The following is an 18,553-nucleotide window of genomic DNA, read 5'->3' as shown; positions in this document are numbered from 1 at the left end:
GCTAAGCAGTTTACAACTCCCCGAGATTATCCCCCTCTTTACATTATCCCTGATGAATACTCTTAAAAGTCGAAGTGAATTCAAAACAATCCTAATGCTGTCCCTGATGCCCATACCTCTCTTATTGCAATGTACCACTTTTTACCATTTATTATGTTTGTTTAGACATTCATTTATTTCCTTGATAGACAGTAAGCACTGCTTATAAATTGTAATTTGGGGGGAAGGATCTTCCATATTGAAATCATTTGGGGTTTTAAAAGGCAAATTCCTGGAATTGATTCTAGAACTACAGGAAGACTTGCCATTATTTTCTGTATGATACACTGAACTTTATTCTTTTAAATGCTTAGTGTTACTAAGCTACTGCTATAAATTCTTTTATTTACCTTTGTGTTTTCCAACTTCTGTCAACTCTTGGCCTAATCATTACTAATACCCAGCCTCAGCCGTACCGAGCTGCTGATTTATTTCTGAATACATCTTCAGGATATCAGGATATCCTCAGACGTCATCGTTCTGGGCAGGCTGATGTTAATCTTGTTATAAACCTTGCTCCCTAGGAGCTATTTTCTGACTGCTTTCTCCTATTTATGCCTTACTTAGGATCCTGTTTCAAAATAGACCAAATGGAAACACACTCTTGCCTGACTGATGCTGTGATCTAGAATATCCTATTACACACTTTATCCATCAAGGTGAACCACACAGCATCTTGAAGATAGCCTAAATCATGCCCACATGTGCTACCTCCCTTTAATTATTCTAATTAAGACTCCTTTTCTTCCAACAAATGACCAGCCCTATACCTAAGACTCTTCTTCGGTGGCCCAGTCCTAATCACAAATATGCAATTTTACTTCTTGCTGTACCCTCAATGAGTGGAAAGCCTGGCTTCTTGTAAAAGATGAGAGAGGGTAGTCCTAGCCTCAGTGAGAGGGGGCATTTAAGGTAACATTATCACAAACCTCAAAACAGTTTGTCCCCTTTTCTTTTCACCTCTCTCCCCCATATGCCTAGACAGGATGAAACAGATGCTCATTAATTCTTAAAATCCCTTTAAACTATATAATGTACACTCTCAGATTAGTGAGATTAAAACACATGGTAGTTATATAGTTTATAATGTGTCCAGAATTAATCAATAGATCAACAGCACTATTTGCAAGGTAGGCAGTCAGGCCTGAAGATTTTTTACCAAAAGCCCAAAAAGGAAACACTTCTCAAGTTGCTGTTGGTTATCATGATCTGCGCAAACAAATGGTATTGCTGCACAACGTCAATAGCCCACATTCTACGCCTTGTTTTGCTTTTTAACACTGAGAAGACCAACAGCTGTTACTGATCTAAGAAGAACTAAAGCATTTACAGTAGGTGGTACCACCTGTGCTTTTCTTATTCCACCCTTAAAAATCTGCTACTTTATTTTGGAGCTGGATGCAGAATATGGCAGTGACTCAATGTCAGGGGGAGTGAGTAGTCAACTCTGGCTTAGTTCTGATAAGGAGTAACATGACCTTAATAAGTCACAACAATGTGTGTTGATGAATATCTTCTCTTGATTTTGCTTTATCCATTTCAAGAATCTAAGAAAAGACCATAAATAAAAAGGAAATTTGAATTCAGCTGACTTAACTGAACGAAAGATTTACAACCCAGATAAAATGCAAGATTCTATATATATGCAAATAATGATCTTAACTATTTCATGTTTCATTTTAGCTTCTTTACCTTAAACCCTAGAAAAAATACACTTGCCAAGTTACTGCCTACTTGATCCTATAGCTGTGGAATTTTAAATTTAAACAGGTTGTTGGTGAAACATGTCTTCTATTTCCAAGTGAAGTGTTTAAGAGATTATGGAAAATAGAGAATTAACTCAATTGGGGACAAAAATAGCTTCGAAATTTGGTAGCTTGAGTTACCTAGCACTTATATATGAAGTTTCCTCTAAATGCTAAATTTCAAAATGTTATATACAGAATAATTTAAGTCATGTAATACAAAACTTTTGACAAAAGGAAATGTATCGAGTGATACATTTACTTCAACTGAATCAGGGGATCCCTACACAACCATGAGTTGATGTTTCTGCATCTTGGTGTTCTAAATTAATCAATGTTATAGAAATTCAACTAGAATTTAATTGTTCAATGAAAAAAGCGAGGTAATAATCTCTTGTCATTTTTTTTAACAACTTTTCACATTTCCCATAGTAAATTGGGGGAGTAATCCCCCATAGTAAATTCCCCATAGTAAATTTCCTGAGTAAATTGTTTGCCAATATGGTATATTCTAACCCTGCCTATTTTTAACAACCTTTCTTGCCTTCTGAAGCAAAGAAACAAAAACGAAACCACTCTAGGACAATATATATATATATATATATATATATATATATATATATATATTGCTTGAAAGCATTTCCCTTTAGGTGAATTACTTAAAATTCAGCCAAGTACAGACACTGTTTTTTTTTTTTTTTTCAGACACTGTTTTTTAATTGCTGTTTTAGAAAACATTTGGACCTACCTGGAAATATTAAATATAAGTCTCATTTATAACACTAACAATAGGTTTCATTTATAATCATGAATAGAGTGTCAACTCAAAGAATGGCCCACATTTACTCCATCTGAGTTTTGTTTCTATTATTCACCTCACACTTCTCTGTTAGTTTTTGCTTGCTGTTTTCCAATATAATAATATTAATAAATAATATCATATCCAAATAGTTCTTAATTATGCTAGCACATTCTTTACTGATGGAGTGTTTAGTCAGAATTTTGTGTGTTTTTTAAAATTTTTATTATTTATTCATTCATGAGAGACAGAGAGAGAGGCAGAGACATAAGCAGATGGAGATGCAGGAAGCCCAACGTGGTAATCAATACCGGGATTTGGGGATCATGCCTTAAGCCAAAGGCAGACACTCAACTGTTGAGTCACCAGGTGTCCCATAATTTTGTGTTTTTCTTTCCAATCCAGTGAGACACATTTTTCCCTACAGAACATGTTGGCAACGGTGCTATCACACATACAGAAATCTTATGCTATTATTACATTATATGTTGGTATTACAGCAATGAATTTGTCTGGATAGCTGTAAAATATTTTTCTCTTATTACTATTTGTCATGTCCAGGGCATAGTCATGATGTTGGTGACACAGTGCTTAGATTCAGACTGCAAAATTTGGGGATTTTCTGAAAAGTGACTCTCACACTGACAGCTGAGACCCATTGCTAGGAATAGAGAACATCTCCCTGAAGGCTACATAGTTACAGTTCTTCTACATTAAGCCACCAGTTACCAATAATTACCCAACGTAAAGAACAAATCCTTCAAGGGTCTTGTTGTTGCTTCAAAAAGAATGCCAGGCTTTCCTTTACTCATCCACAATTAGTTTTGCTAACTTGAAAAGCATATGACAAGTCGACCGATCTATGAACCAGCTGCCATCTGATAGCTCACCTCTGCAAAATGAGAAGGGAGCTGATACCAAGATGCAGATTCATGAAAGACACCCTGAGAAAAATCAATGTGAAATAAAATAAAAGTGGATAAATGAAGTCTGTAATTAAGGACTTAACAGGAAGCATTTACTAGATGGAATAAGTTCCAAATGAAAAATAGTTTGAAAAGATAAGTCACAAAACCTGTGCTAAAAAAAATGGTAAAAGATAAAGAGGGCAAAGTACTTAGGAATTTCTATTTTACTACTGATAAGGCCACAAATGAGAATGTTCTGCCCAGAATTAATACAAAATTTAGGTGAATATGTTGGGTTACATCTCAGCCCTCTTGGACTCTTGTCTAAGTTTTTCTTTTTGGCAGACCAGGCTATCAAATTTTAGTAGATGAGTGAAAAATCAAATCATATTTCAGATAGTGAAATGATATGAAAGTGCCTAGCCTGTCTAGAATGGGAAAAGGATAAGACCATTAATTATAAAGTGAAACCACTTAGCAACTCAAGAATTGTATTTAGGATGCTGAATGTATAGTTGACAATAGTCATCCCTAAGAGCAGAGATCATATAATTTCATCTAGAAACAAGAAAGTAGATGTGCTTACTATACCTACTTACCATGCAATGTACCTACTTGATAACCTTCCATGTACTTATTTGCTTTTTGGCAGTTCATTCAATTAGATAAATTTGTATTAAGTACAAATTGTGTTCAAGGTACCCTTGAATGTCATGAAAGTAGGTAAACATGGTCACAGTTGGCATCACCTGTGTCAGTTGGCCTTAGGTTGCCAAATCTATTTTCTCTCTCCTTGAATCTGGGTTGCCCAGATTCCCCTTCAAGGGAATACTTACTGACTAGCTATGAGATATAGTCATTAGAGAGCTTACTGTGATCATTCTGCCTCAGTTAGAAAGAACCATTATTACCTAAAGTCATTCTTTTTCCTAATTTCAGTGCCTGAGCAAGACAGGAGAATAAGAATCTAGTCTTTGTGGTCTAATGCAGGATACTCTGACAGATAAGCCTTACTCTGAAGCTTTCCACATTGGCTGAGACTGTTGGATCTACATGCAGATCAACTTCTTCCTCCACCCAATCCTATTTCCTCTCTTTTTCTTTTATAGATGTTAGTTCATAATAAATAACTTACACCCCAACTACCATCACGGTATCTGCTTCTATGATGCTTGTTCTAGCCAATAAAATGTGGCCACTGTACCAGCTCTGAGACTAGACTTCAAAAAATCTTGCAGACTTTCACTCTGGGAACCCTACCAAGGCATCCTATCAACATGTCATGAGAGGCCAATAAAACAGCAATGAACCATATCAGAGGTCTTCCAAAGCAACAAGAAACCAATCAACCCAGCAGCTCACTGTACACACATAAACAGACGCATTTTAAACTAGAAGATGAGCCTAGCTGAGCCCAGCCCAAATTGCTAAATAGCAGAATCAGGAGCTAAATAAAAGATTGTTGTTTTAAACCATTGAATCTTTGGGATGATTTTTCATATAGCCAAAGCTATCTTATTATACAAGCATACTTAATATTTCTAAAAAGGCAATTTGTTTGAATTTTGATATTTTTATTATTTTTATAAAGACCCTATAATAATGAACATGCAATTATCATTTAGTATAGAGTTATTTTCAGCTCTAGTCACACAGCTCTGTGCTTATTGTGTGGATGCCTGGAAATCCGGCACTGTCTTTCAGCCAAGATAAAGGCATTTACCTTTAGGCATTTACTAATGATTTATCATGTGCTATTTAATACCTGAAACTCCCTTGTGGCTCTTAGGCCCAGTTGGTTTATTGATAGCTTACACCTTGTGTAACCAGTTAGCCTGAATTAATTATGTAAACAGGGTCATGAAAGACCTCACTGGAAACTTTCGAGTTGCTCTCCCCAAATTAGTATTTGTTTTACAAATTTTGGTAATTCAATCTAGAAACAAAATACATCCTTGTGTTCATAGCAAGGCTTAAGGCAGGTGCTTCTGGAAGTTTTGGGGCCCCTAAATCTTGCCTGAAGTCTCTTTTTTTTTCTGCTTTATAGTATCTTTTGCCCTTATTAAAAGATTTGCATTAATATGCTTTATGGTGACTCTATAAGTCTATTCAATTAACCGATGTGTTGTACTCTGCAGGCTGTGTGTGAGTGTTTAGGTGCTCTTCAAAAATTAAGAACAAGATTTGTGAAATTTTTCTTAGTATAGATCTAAGGAAACCATAGCTGCACAAGATCAAGATCAAAGTTAAATTTGTTTTCTGTTTTTTTTTTTTTTTTTTTTTTTTTGCTTTTTGATAAGGGTCTTTGTGTATGTGTGTTTATGTGGTTACATTTTGTTTGAACTTCTGGTTCTGGAGCAGTGTAAAGAAGTTCAATTACAAAAAAGGGAAAAGAGAAAACATGAAAGTCAGCTTCAAACACAAAAAGTAAACATATATTATTCACAAGTATAAGGACAAGAAAATAGAAAATGATTTAACATTATAATCCAATGACAAGTCAAAATAAAAATAAAACATTTAATAGAATCAACTTCACACATGACAACAATAGAACATGATTAAAGGATATTAGGGCTGTAAACAGAACACATGCCCAAAGTAATATCTTTTAAATACTGGATATGTTGCCTGAATATCCCTTGATAAAAATTCCCTGAAGTTGATGATTTAAGGATTCCTGGTGAAATTCAAACATGTTACTAAAATATGGAAACAGCTTATTAATTAAGCAATATATGCCCCAAGACGATGAGCAAAAATATTATTATTTCTGTAAGTTTCCTAGAGAAGAAAGTTCTTGATAAAGTTGATTGTAGCACAAAAGAGTTATGATTAAGTCAGCAAGAATATTTGAAGGTGTAGTGGAATAAAAGGACTAGAGGGTATGCTAGAGCAAAAAGTCCTAGAAACACAGGAGTAATGACTGAGAAAAGAAACACGGAAGATAATGGTTATTTTGACAAAGGAAGTAGTTACTTAATGTGGATCATGGTTTCTTCATAAATGTACAAGGGTTTACATTTACCCCATGGAGGTGTACTACAGCCCCATAGATCTCTTAGAGTATACTACACCTCGAATACTGAGCTGAACATAGTGAAAATACTCAATGGTTTACTGTATCCAACATCCTCCAAGTGCAAAATACTACTAGAGAGTGGCTTAATTCCACTAATATTATGTTACTAAGTATTATGGGTAATAGATTAATGAAACCTTTTATCCTTTTTCATGAGAATTTGACTTTAGGTTAATTTTCTAACTCTGTTCCCCTGGCAACTTAATAAGGTGGTATGTCCTCTATGTTTCTAAGCAACAAAGATTATGATTGAAAATAACCTCTGTTGGCAAATTTAATCTGGACTCAGAGATCTAAAAACTACTAGATAAGAAGCCATAGCTTCTTATGAGTATGATGATTCTATGCATTATGTCTTGAGAGGCCTCTAGAAGCTATGTCTAAGAAACTGTAACAAAATATATTGGCTCCTATGGAGCATGATACTTTTACCTCATGTCAGATCCTGCACCCACCGGACACACACATCCTCTTCTTGCAAGTAAGTAGTATAGGCCACTGAAATGTGCAGAAAATGAATGCTTGATGTTTCCGTCAAGCATTGGAAACTATATTTTTCATTCTATATCCTCCTCCTTAGTAGTCTGGTATCATATATGGCTTATGAGAGTCTTAGAACCTATTCCTCGATTTGGCAAAATTCCCTGGGTGAGTGTTACACTTCACATGTATGAAGTAATATAGTATGCTAATAAAATATGATCAGTTCATCACTATTTTGAACTTCATCATCTACAAAGGCCAAATGAGGTTACATTCATAAAAACCTGGGGTTAAGAACTGGGGATTGGGAATTCAACACCTTTTGGGGAAACAAAATTCAACCCATAATAGAAACATAACCTTGCAGGACTAAAATCATAAAGGTCAGATATCTTGCCTCATTATTTAGGCATCCCTGAATTTTGTCAGGTATTTTTAAAATTAGAAGTAGCATAGAAATAATAGATATTTCCTTCGATCACCATTGCAACTTTCTTCCTTCAAGAGTCAAATGATTTCCTCACAGGATGAGACCAAAATGAAGTGAACACTTCCAACCCCTTCTTACCCTCCAAAAGCTTATTCTGATGCACTTTCAAGACATCAAATTCAATAAACATGACAGATATTGAATAAGGAAACTGTATAAGCAGAACATTTAGAAAAATCTGCAATAATTTGTGAGAAGTGTCTATACAAGTGCAAGACACTGGTCTTTTTCACATATTCCATGAGTCAAGCCTTTGTTACAGTATATTTCTGATTTATATACTTGTTAAAAGAGATACAGAGAAATGGGGTACAGTCAGTTGTATGAAATCAGTAAATATTTAAAAGGTGTGAAATAGAATTAAAATGTCAAAGTCAGCTTTATAATTAAAAAAGCAAGTTACAATATGACAAATGACATATTCATTACAATTTGCTTCTCAGAAAACTAGAGGTTACCAATTAAAAACCTAAGTTTAAGTCTCTTATTTAAGTTTTTAACAATAACAAAAGCTGTTAAGGAACTCTTCCAAAAATCATCCAGATATATGTTTTCATCATATTTTCAGTCATAATTTCACTTTTTTAAAGAGATAGTTATATCTGGCTATCAGAAATGCTATCTGAAACATATCCCTAACTTATTTAATGTTACATGTCATTGTTTTCCATTATGATATGCCATAAGGAAATATTTAGTGCCAGGTTGAGTACTCAGGAAAAATTATAAATACACACTTGGCAAAGTTCCTGGGTTAATGATCTATGGGATAAATACCCAAACACCTCACGTTAAGCAAACTATTTAAAATATCTTTGTAGCGAAATTTAAAAAAAACTGTTATTGTTAAGAAGATTTATGAAAATCACATGGGATACTACTCAATAATTGTCAAATAAACCACTAAAGTTTACCGTATGCTTTTGCAAAAGATCTACTTGTGTAAAGTTTCTGAGCAAGTTTGTTCCACATTGTGCTAAATTATCATCCTGAAAAAACTCAGAAAGTTCCTCAAATAAATGATTCTATACATATTATGTTTCATTAAAGGTATCCAATATGTCACATAAAGCTATTGCTTTGGACACATATGTTTTAAAAAATACCAAAATGGTAGGAGAACTTAACATTTCTTTCCATATCCACAAAACTTCTTTTCTTTTTTTTCCCAATTTTGAGATATTTGACAAGATTTACTGTAGTATAATATGTCTTAACTCCTACATTGAACTTGAAGCTATTAAAAGTTGCAATAAAGACAGGGTAAGTCCTTACACCTCTTCTAGGTGGACTGGGCTTATTATTATTATGCTGTGAAGGATAACCATGTTAGTCCTCTAGGTTCACATTAGCTTTCTTTCCTCATTTGAAAAGGAACTTGTCTATGCTATTTTTTGATTAACTATCTTCTAATTAATCCAAATAGTCTTTGCACTGCCACTCTGAAAATTCCAAAAATTCTTCAATTTAATCCATGTTTAAGTACCTGTGAGAGAGGAGGGAAGAGCAAGATGGTGGAAGAGTTGGGGCCCTCAACTCACCTGGCCTGACAAACTTACCTAGATAAATTTCAAAACATCCTGAACACCTACTTATTCGACCTGAGATTCAAAGAGAGAATAGCTGGTATGCTACAGAGAGAAAAGTTTTGGCTTTCTAAAAGATAGAAAGGCTAAATAAATAAATAAGAATAAAGTGGGGAGGGGCACTCCGAGGAGCACAGCTCTCACTGAGCCCGGCACCTGGCAGGGGATGGGGCATCTCCCCCAGGCACAGACACCTGAGAATCAGCACAGCAGGCCCCTCCCCCAGGAGACCAGCTGGAAGAACTGGGGAAGAGCAAGTTTATTGACCAAGCAGCACTGAAATCTCCATGACTGAGGGAAAATCAAGGGAAAATAGAATCTAGAACTAGAGGGCCCCTTTTACCCCCCTTTTCCATTATGACTCATTTTCATATTAGACTAAAAATTTCCAGTATTTTTTCTCTTTTCCCACCTTAACTATAATATTTTACCACCTCTTCATTTTTAAGTTTTTTCCTTTTTGACTTTCATATTTCTACAATTATATGTCTTAGATGTATTTTTCACTTCTGGATTCCCTTCAACATAATTTAATTTTGGGAGATATATGAGTTATGGGTTTTTGTTTCTTGTTTATTCTGCCTCGTTTTGTTTTACAATGGTGTAAGTTAATACCTTTTAACACACGTCAACATACACCCAGAAACAAGTGGAATAATGTGCTGATTCATTCTGTGAGATTATATTCTCTCTTCCTTCCCATTCTGCGCCCCCTCTTTTATCTTGTTTTGGTGTTCAAAGTTGGGGCTTTAAATAAGTATTGATGGTATATATAAATTTAGGATAGAGCATCCTCTAACATACAGAACAAAATACACTCAAAACCAAGAGGAATACCCTCTAGGACCCCTCAGGTAGACTACATTATCTCCACTATCATTTATTCACCACCACCATCCCCCGCCCCCCCCCCCTTTTTTCTCTTTTTTACTTTCTTTTTCTTATTCTCTGTGGTTTTTGGCCCTTTATTTTTACTAATTTGTTTTAAAATTTGTTTTTCACTTTAGTGATCCTTTTGTTTTATGTTGTTCTGTTTTATTTATTTATTTATTTATTTATTTATTTATTTATGGTCTCTGACCTCTTCGGAATCATCTAGGGTATATTTTACTTAGGGTGTGGTTGATATTTTTGTTTCAACCCACTCATACAGCCACTCTGCACTGGATAAAGTAACTAGAAGGAAGAATTCACCAAAAAAGAAAGAACCAATAACAGAGTTACAGAATTTGGATTTAAATCCAATGTCAAAAAGTCAATTCAGAAGTACAAATACAAAGCTACAGATGGCTCTGGAAAAAAGCCTAAAGGACTCTAGAGACTTTGTTATTGCAGAAGTGAGATCTAATCAGGCCTAAATTAAAAAGAGATTAAATGAGATGCAATCCAAACTGGATTTCCTAACTGCTAGGGTTAATGAGGTGGAAGAGAGAATGGGTGACATAGAAGACAAGTTGATGGTAAGGAAGAAAGCTGAGGAAAAAAGAGAAAAACAATTAAGAGCCAATGAAGAAAGGGTTAGGGAAATAAATGATAGCTTGATAAGGAAGAATTTACATATAATTTGACTCCAGAAGAGACTGAGAGATAGATAGGACCACAAAGTATAAAATTTTTTTTTTAATTTTTATTTATTTATGATAGTCACACAGAGAGAGAGAGAGGCAGAGACATAGGCAGAGGGAGAAGCAGGCTCCATGCACCGGGAGCCTGATGTGGGATTTGATCCCGGGTCTCCAGTATCGCGCCCTGGGCCAAAGGCAAGCGCCAAACCACTGCGCCACCCAGGGATCCCAGGACCACAAAGTATATTTGAACAAACCATAGTTGAGAACTTCCCTAATTTGGGGAGGGAAACAAGCATTCAGATCCAAGAGTTAGAGATTCCCCCCCACCCCAATCAATACAAACCATTCAACACCTCACATTTAATAGTGAAGCTTGCAAATTTCAAAGATTAAGAGAAAATTCTTTTTTTGATAATAAATTTATTTTAGAGTTAGGAGTTCTTATGTCCTGTCTCCCTTTCTGATTTTTCCCAAACATTTAAGAGAAAGTTCTTAATGCAGCATGAGACAAGAGATTCTTAATTTATATGGGGAGAAATACCAGATTAACAGCAGACCTCTCCACAGAGACCGGTGAGGCCAGAAAGGGCTGGCAGGATATATTCAGGGTCCTAAATAAGAAGACTTTCATTCAGAATAGGAGAGAAAAAGAGCTTCCAGAATAGGCAGAAACTGAAAGACTATGTGACCACCAAACCATCTCTACAATAAATATTAAAGGGGACCCTGTAAAAGAAAGAGGGAGCTCAAGGAAATAATCCACAAAAACAGGGACAGAATAGGTATTACGATAACACTATAAATTCATATCTTTCAATAGTTACTCTGAATGTGAATGGGCTAAATGATCCCATCAAAAGACACAGGGTATCAGACTGGATAAAAAAGAAAGTCCCATCTATTTTCTGTCTTACAAAAGACTCATTTTAGACCTAAGGACACTTCCAGCCTGTAAATGAAGGAGTGGAAACCATCTACCATTCAGATGCTCCTCAAAGGAAAGCTGGGGTAGCAATCCTCAAATCAGATCAATTAAAGTTTATCCCAAAGACTGTAGTAAGAGATGAAGACAGACACTATATCATACTTAAAGGATCAATCCAGCAAGAAGACCTACCAATCATGAATATGTATGCTCTTAATGTGGGAGATGCCAAGTATATCAATTAATAATGCCAAGTATATCAATTAATAACCAAAGTAAAGAGATACTTAGAAAATAATACACTAGACTCATGGGCCTTGGCGATCCGTGGGGTGCACCTGCGCAGCTGTGGATGCCGCAGGTTTTTGAAACATGAATTGTTCACTCTTCTTGACTGCCCTTTGCTTGTGAATAGCCTCAGCAGCTCCAAAACTCGATGAAAGCTTAAATGCATAATGGTACCAGTGGAAGGCAATGCACAGATTATATGGCATGAATGAAGAAGGATAGAGGAGAGCAGTGTGGGAGAATATGAAAATGATTGAACTGCATAATTGAGAATATAGCCAAGGGAAACATGGCTTCACAATGGCGATGAATACCTTTGGTGACATGACCAATGAAGAATTCAGGCAGGTGATGAATGACTTTCAAAACCAGAAGCACAAGAAAGGGAAAGTGTTCCAAGAACCTATCTTTGCTGAGATCCCCAAATCTGTGGACTGGAGAGAGAAAGGCTACGTAACTCCTGTGCAGAATCAGAGTCAGTGTGGTTCTTGTTGGACTTTTAGTGCAACTGGTGCCCTCAAAAGACAGATGTTCCGGAAAACAGGCAAACTTGTGCCACTGAGTGAGCAGAACCTGGTGGACTGCTCTAAGGCTCAAGGCAATGAGGGCTGCAGTGGTGGCCTGATGGATAACACCTTTCATCATGTTAAAGACAATGGAGGCCTGGATTCAGAGGAATCTTATCCATATCTTGGAAAGGACATAGAGACCTGTAACTACAAGACTGAGTGTTCTGCTGCCAATGACACTGGCTTCATGGACCTCCCTCAATGGGAAAAGACCCTAATGAAGGCAGTGGCAACTCTAGGGCCCATCTCTGTTGCTACTGATGCAGGCATTTCCAGTTCTACAAAGCAGGCATTTAATTTGATCCAGACTGCAGCTGCAAAGATCTAGATCATGGTGTTCGGGTGGCTGGCTATGGCTTTGTAGGAACAGACTCAAATAATAAATTTTGGATTATCAAGAACAGTTGGGGTCCAGAATGGGGCTGGAATGGCTATATAAAAATGGCCTAAGACCAGAACAACCATTGTAGAATTGCCACAGCAACCAACTATCCCATTGTGTGAGCTGATGGACCACAAGATTAGAGGACTTGAGGACAGCATATCTGGAGGAAGTTTATCTTAAAATTGACCAAACTCTTATTGTGTAAGATAAGACACTTGAATCATTGAGAATCCAAGTTGTGATTTGAATTCTGTGACATTTTTATCATTTTCTGTGACATTACCACTACTTTAATTACTGCTATATATGGCTTTATAATGTTGAAGACTTATTACTTAATTCTAAAATTTTTGACTTCTTATTTATTCAAAGGATATATAAACTTTACCTTTTGAAATAAATTTTAATTCAATAAGTAGAGGAAGAAAAAAATAAAATAATACACTAATAGTAGGAGACTTCAACACAGTCCTTGTCAGTAAATATCAGATCTTCTAAGCATGACATCACCAAAGAAACAAGGGCCTTAAATTATACACTGGACCAGATGGATTTCACAGATGTTTACAGAGCTTTCTAACTGAACACAACTGAATACACATTCTTCCCAAGTGCACATGGAACTTTCTCCAGAATAGACCACACACTAGGTCACAAATGAGGTCTCAACCGATACCAAAAGATAGGATTGCCCCCCTGCATATTTTCAGACCACAATGCTTTGAAACTAGAACTCAGTCATAAGAAGAAATTTGGAAGAAATTCAAACACATGGAGGTTAAAGAGCATCCTACTAAAAGATGAATGGGTCAACCAGGAAATTAGAGAAGAATCTATGGATTCAGGGAAACTAATGAAAATGCAGATACAACCATTCAAAAAATCTGGGATACAGCAAAGAGGTCCCAAGAAGGAAATACATCTCAATACAAGTCTCCTTCAAAAAACTGGAAATAACTCAAATACACAAGCTAAACTTGCACCTAAATGAACTGGAGAAAGAACAGCACATAAAGCCTACACCAAGCAGAAGAGGGGAGATAATAAAGATTCAAGCAGAACTCAATGAAACAGAGACCAGAAGAACTGCAGAACAGATAAAAAAAGAAGAACAGGAGTTGGTTCTTTGAAAGAATTAATAAGATAGATAAACCCTTAGCCAGCCTTATTAAAGAGAAAAAAAAAACCCTCAAGGTAATAAAATCACAAATGAAAGAGGAGGGATCAGAACCATACCAAGGAAATACAAATGATTTTAAAAAACATTTTATGAGCAGCTATAAGCCAATAAATTAGGCAATCTAGAAGAAATGGATGCATTTCTGGAAAAATCACAAATGACCAAAACTAGAACAAAACGAAATAGAAAACCTGAAAGGCCAATAACCAACAAGGAAATTGAAGCAGTTATCAAAAACCTGCCACGACGCAAAATTCCAGGGCCAGATGGCTTCTGAGGGGAATTCTATCAAATGTTTAAAGAGGAAATAATATTCTACTAAAGCTGTTCTGAAGGATAAAAAGGGATGGAATACTTCAAAATTTGTTCTAACAGGCCAGCATCACCTTGATTCCAAAACCAAAGACCCCACCAAAAAGGACAATTATAGAACAATATCCCTGATGAACATGGATGCAAAATTTCTCAACAAGATACTAGCCAATAGGATCCAACAGTACATTAAGAGGATTATTCACCATGACCAAGTGGGATTTATCCCTGAGATGCAAGGTTGGTTTAACACTCATAAAACAATCAATGTGATAGATCACATCAACAAGAGAAAAAAACAAGAACCATAGGATCCTCTCAATAGATGCAGAGAAAGCATTTGACAAAATACAGCATCCATTCCTGATCAAAACTCTTCACAGTGTAGGGATAGAAGGAACATTCCTCAGCATCTCAAAAGCCATCTATGAAAAGCCCACAGCAAATATCATTCTCCATGGAGAAAAACTGAGAGCCTTTCCCCTAAGATCAGGAACATGACAGGGATGTCCACTCTCGCCATTGCTATTCAACATAGTACTAGAAGTCCTAGCCTCAGGAATCAGACAACAAAAAGAAATAAAAGGCATTTAAACTGGCAGAGGAAGGCAAACTCTCCCTCTTTGCACATGACACGTTACTGTGTGTAGAAAACCCAAAAGACACCACCCCAAGATTGCTAGGACTCATACAGCAATTCAGCCATGCGGCAGGAGTCAAAATCAATGCATAGTAATCAGTGGAATTCCTATAAACTAAAATGAGACTGAAAAAAGAGACATCAAGGAGTCAATCCCATTTACAATGGCACCCAAAACCATAAGATACCTAGGAATAAACCTAACCAAAGTGGTAAGGGATTTATGCCCTAAAAACTACAGAACACTTCTGAAAGATTTTGAGGAAGACACAAAGGGATGGAAAAATATTCCATGCTCACGGATTGGAAGAATTAATACTGTGAAAATGTCTATGCTACCCAGGGAAATTTACACATTCAATGCAATCCCTATCAAAATACTATGGACTTTCTTCAGAGAGTTGGAAAAAATCATCTTAAGATTTGTATGGAATCAGCAAAGGGAATATTGAAAAAGAAAACCAGAGCCAGGGGCATCACAATGCTGGATTTCAAGCTGTACTACAAATCTGTGATCCTCAAGACAGTGTAGCATTGGCACAAAAACAGACACATAGGTCAATGGAACAGAAGAGAGAACCTAGAAATGGGCCCTCAACTCTATGGTCAATATTCGACAAAACCAGAAAGAATATCCACAGGAAAAAGGACAGACTCTTCAATAAATGGTGCTGGGAAAATTGGACAGCCATGTGCAGAAGAATGAAACTAGACAATGCTTTTACACCATACACAAAGATAAACTTAAAATGGATGAAAGATCTAAATGTGAGGTGAGAATTCCTCAAAATCCTAGAGGATAACACAGGCAACACCCTTTTTTAACTTGGCCACAGCAACTTCTTGCAAGATAAATCTATGAAGGCAAAGGAAACAAAAGCAAAAATGAACTATTGAGACTTAATCAAGATAAAAAGCTTCTGCACAGCAAAAGAAACAGTCAACAAAATAAAAGACAACCTACAGAATGGGAGAAGATATTTGCAAGTGACCTATCAGATAAAGGGCTACTATCCGAGATCTATAAAAAAAACTTATTAAACTCAACAGCAAAGAAACAAACAATCCAATTATGAAATGGGCAAAAGACATAAATAGACATTTCACCAAAGAAGACCTACACATGGCCAATAAGCACATGGGAAAATGCTCTGCATCACTGGCCATCAGGGAAATACAAATCAAAACCACAGTGAGATACCACCTCACACCAGTGAGAAGATTAAGAAGATTAAGATTAAGAAGATTAAGAAGATAGAAAACAGCAAATGTTGGAGAGGATGTGGAGACAGGGGAACTGTTGGGAACTTGGTGGGAATGTGAACTGGTTCAGCTACTCTGAAAAACAGTGTGGAGGTTCCTCAAAGAGTTAAAAATAGAGCTACCCTACGACTCCGCAATTGCCCTGCTGGGGAGTTACCCCAAAGATACAGATGCAGTGAAAAGCTGAGACACCTGCTCCCCAATGTTTATAGCATCAATGTCCACAACAGCTAAACTGGCATGAGCCATGATGTCCACTGACATATAAATGGATAGAGAAGATGTGATATATATATATCTAATATGTGATAGATAGATAGATATATAATATGTGATATATATATAATGTGTGTGGAATAATGGAATATTACTCAGCCATTAGAATGGACAAATACCTACCATTTGCTTCGACGTGGATGAGAGGGTATTATGCTGAGTGAAGTAAGTCAATTGGAGAAGGACAATCATTATATGGTTTCACTCATATGGGGAATATAAGAAATAGTGAAAGGGATTATAAGGGAAAGGAGGGAAACTGAGTAGGAAAAAATAGAGAGGGAGACAAACCTTGAGAGAATCCTAACTCTGGGAAATGAACAAAGTAATGCAGAAGCGGAGATGAGTAGGGGGTTGGGGTCACTGGGTGTCAAGCATTGAGGAAGGCACTTGATGGGATCAGCACTGGGTATTATAGTATATGTTGGCAAAAGAAACTTCAATAAAAAATAAATATTAAAAAAGTACCTGTGAGAGATCTCTTATTCTATAAATGCTCTAGTGGGGTAAGAGTATTTTCTCTGCTGGCAGAGGGGCTAACATTGAGGATATTTTTCAATCTATTGTTCTAGGACTTTCAAGAATATGCTCTCTTTTAACTGCCACAGCACAGGACGATATCAGAATTCACATATTCATGACTGTGTGGCTTAGAGCATTAGGTTAATTTCTAAGATCACAGATCTATGGTGAACTGTCACTCATGGATGGCTTGTATCATTTTTTCTGTCCTATGAAGCTGTGTATTTCTATCATTAATTAGCTATGTCATCATAGTAAAGTTACCACACCAATCAGAATTTCATTTTCTTTATTTGTAAAATAAAGGTTGGGGTGGGCAGCTGCTACCTTGTAAATTTTGATACATACAGAGGCTTTATCATCTATTACCTAAAATGAAGCATTTTTTAGAGTGAAAGGGCACTGCTTATAATTATGCCAGAGAACAGGCATACATGAGCGAGCAACGTCGTTCTGAACAAACTTCTAACTGGTGTGTTTTCATGCACTTTTAATCCAATTCAGTACATCTTCCATAGAATAATTATCTGTGGCTTCTCCCTCATCATGGAGTGTAAAATTCAAAAAGGCGAGAACCTTTCTCATTTGGTCACCCCTTTATTCCTAGAACCTAATACACATGCCTGGAATTTATAAGACAATAGACAATTTTTGTTTTTAATGTCTAAAAGAACGATTAGATGAGTCCACGGTTGTTTGGGAAAATGGATTAATGGTTAAAGGAAGAAGAAAAAAGAAGAGAATAGGTGTTAACCAAATATAACTACATAATACAGAATTTCTAAGTAACAGAGATGGCTATGCAGGAAAACACTGGACTTTGGTACATATTAGTAGAATCTACTCCAGATAATTCCTGTACTATCTTAGCTTACCCTAAGTAGCCATGATTTTTCATAGTAGCCCTTTTCGTCAGCCCTTAGATGTAAGCATATAGAACCTATTAGTTTATTGACAGTCAATATCAGAACTTGAGTCTCCTGATAACCTCCCTGTCCAGAATTTTTCCAATACAACATGCTCAGAACTGATAACAATGCTGCGTACCTATACACATTCTGTAAGTATGTTAATGAACACAGAGTCCTTAATAATTATTAGGACTCTGTTCCTGGAAATGATTTTTGGGTAGATAATGACTTGGGAAACAATTATAATTTAAAGTTAATTAAATAACTAAAATTTCACATATAAAATGATCACGTATTTGATAATACATGTTTAAGACAGATAAGAAAAAATGAAATCTTATGAGAGTTTAACAGCTCCCTCTACAAGATGGAACTCTAGGTGATATTTTGTCTGCCCCTGCCTATATATATATATATATACATACATATATATATATATATGTATATATACACACACACACACACACACACACACACACACACATATTCATTCACTCTTTCATTTTAAACATTTCTAGGGAGACAGTCACTTTCAGTAGTTCTTCAGTGATGGTACTTTGCTGGTGTAAACTCCAGGCCAGG

At 36.1% G+C, this 18,553-nt stretch overlaps 1 pseudogene; it reads left to right on the top strand.

The window, feature by feature from the left end:
* Nucleotides 1-11,963: 11,963 nt before the first annotated feature.
* LOC140596476 (procathepsin L pseudogene) lies at nucleotides 11,964-14,035 on the top strand (annotated as a pseudogene).
* Nucleotides 14,036-18,553: the final 4,518 nt, after the last annotated feature.

The sequence above is a fragment of the Vulpes vulpes genome, unplaced genomic scaffold (genome assembly GCF_048418805.1).
Source record: "Vulpes vulpes isolate BD-2025 unplaced genomic scaffold, VulVul3 Bu000000665, whole genome shotgun sequence".
NCBI classification, from domain to species: Eukaryota; Metazoa; Chordata; class Mammalia; order Carnivora; family Canidae; genus Vulpes; species Vulpes vulpes.
The sequence above is the reverse complement of the archived record's forward strand: the minus strand, read 5'-3'. Positions and strand labels throughout refer to the sequence as shown.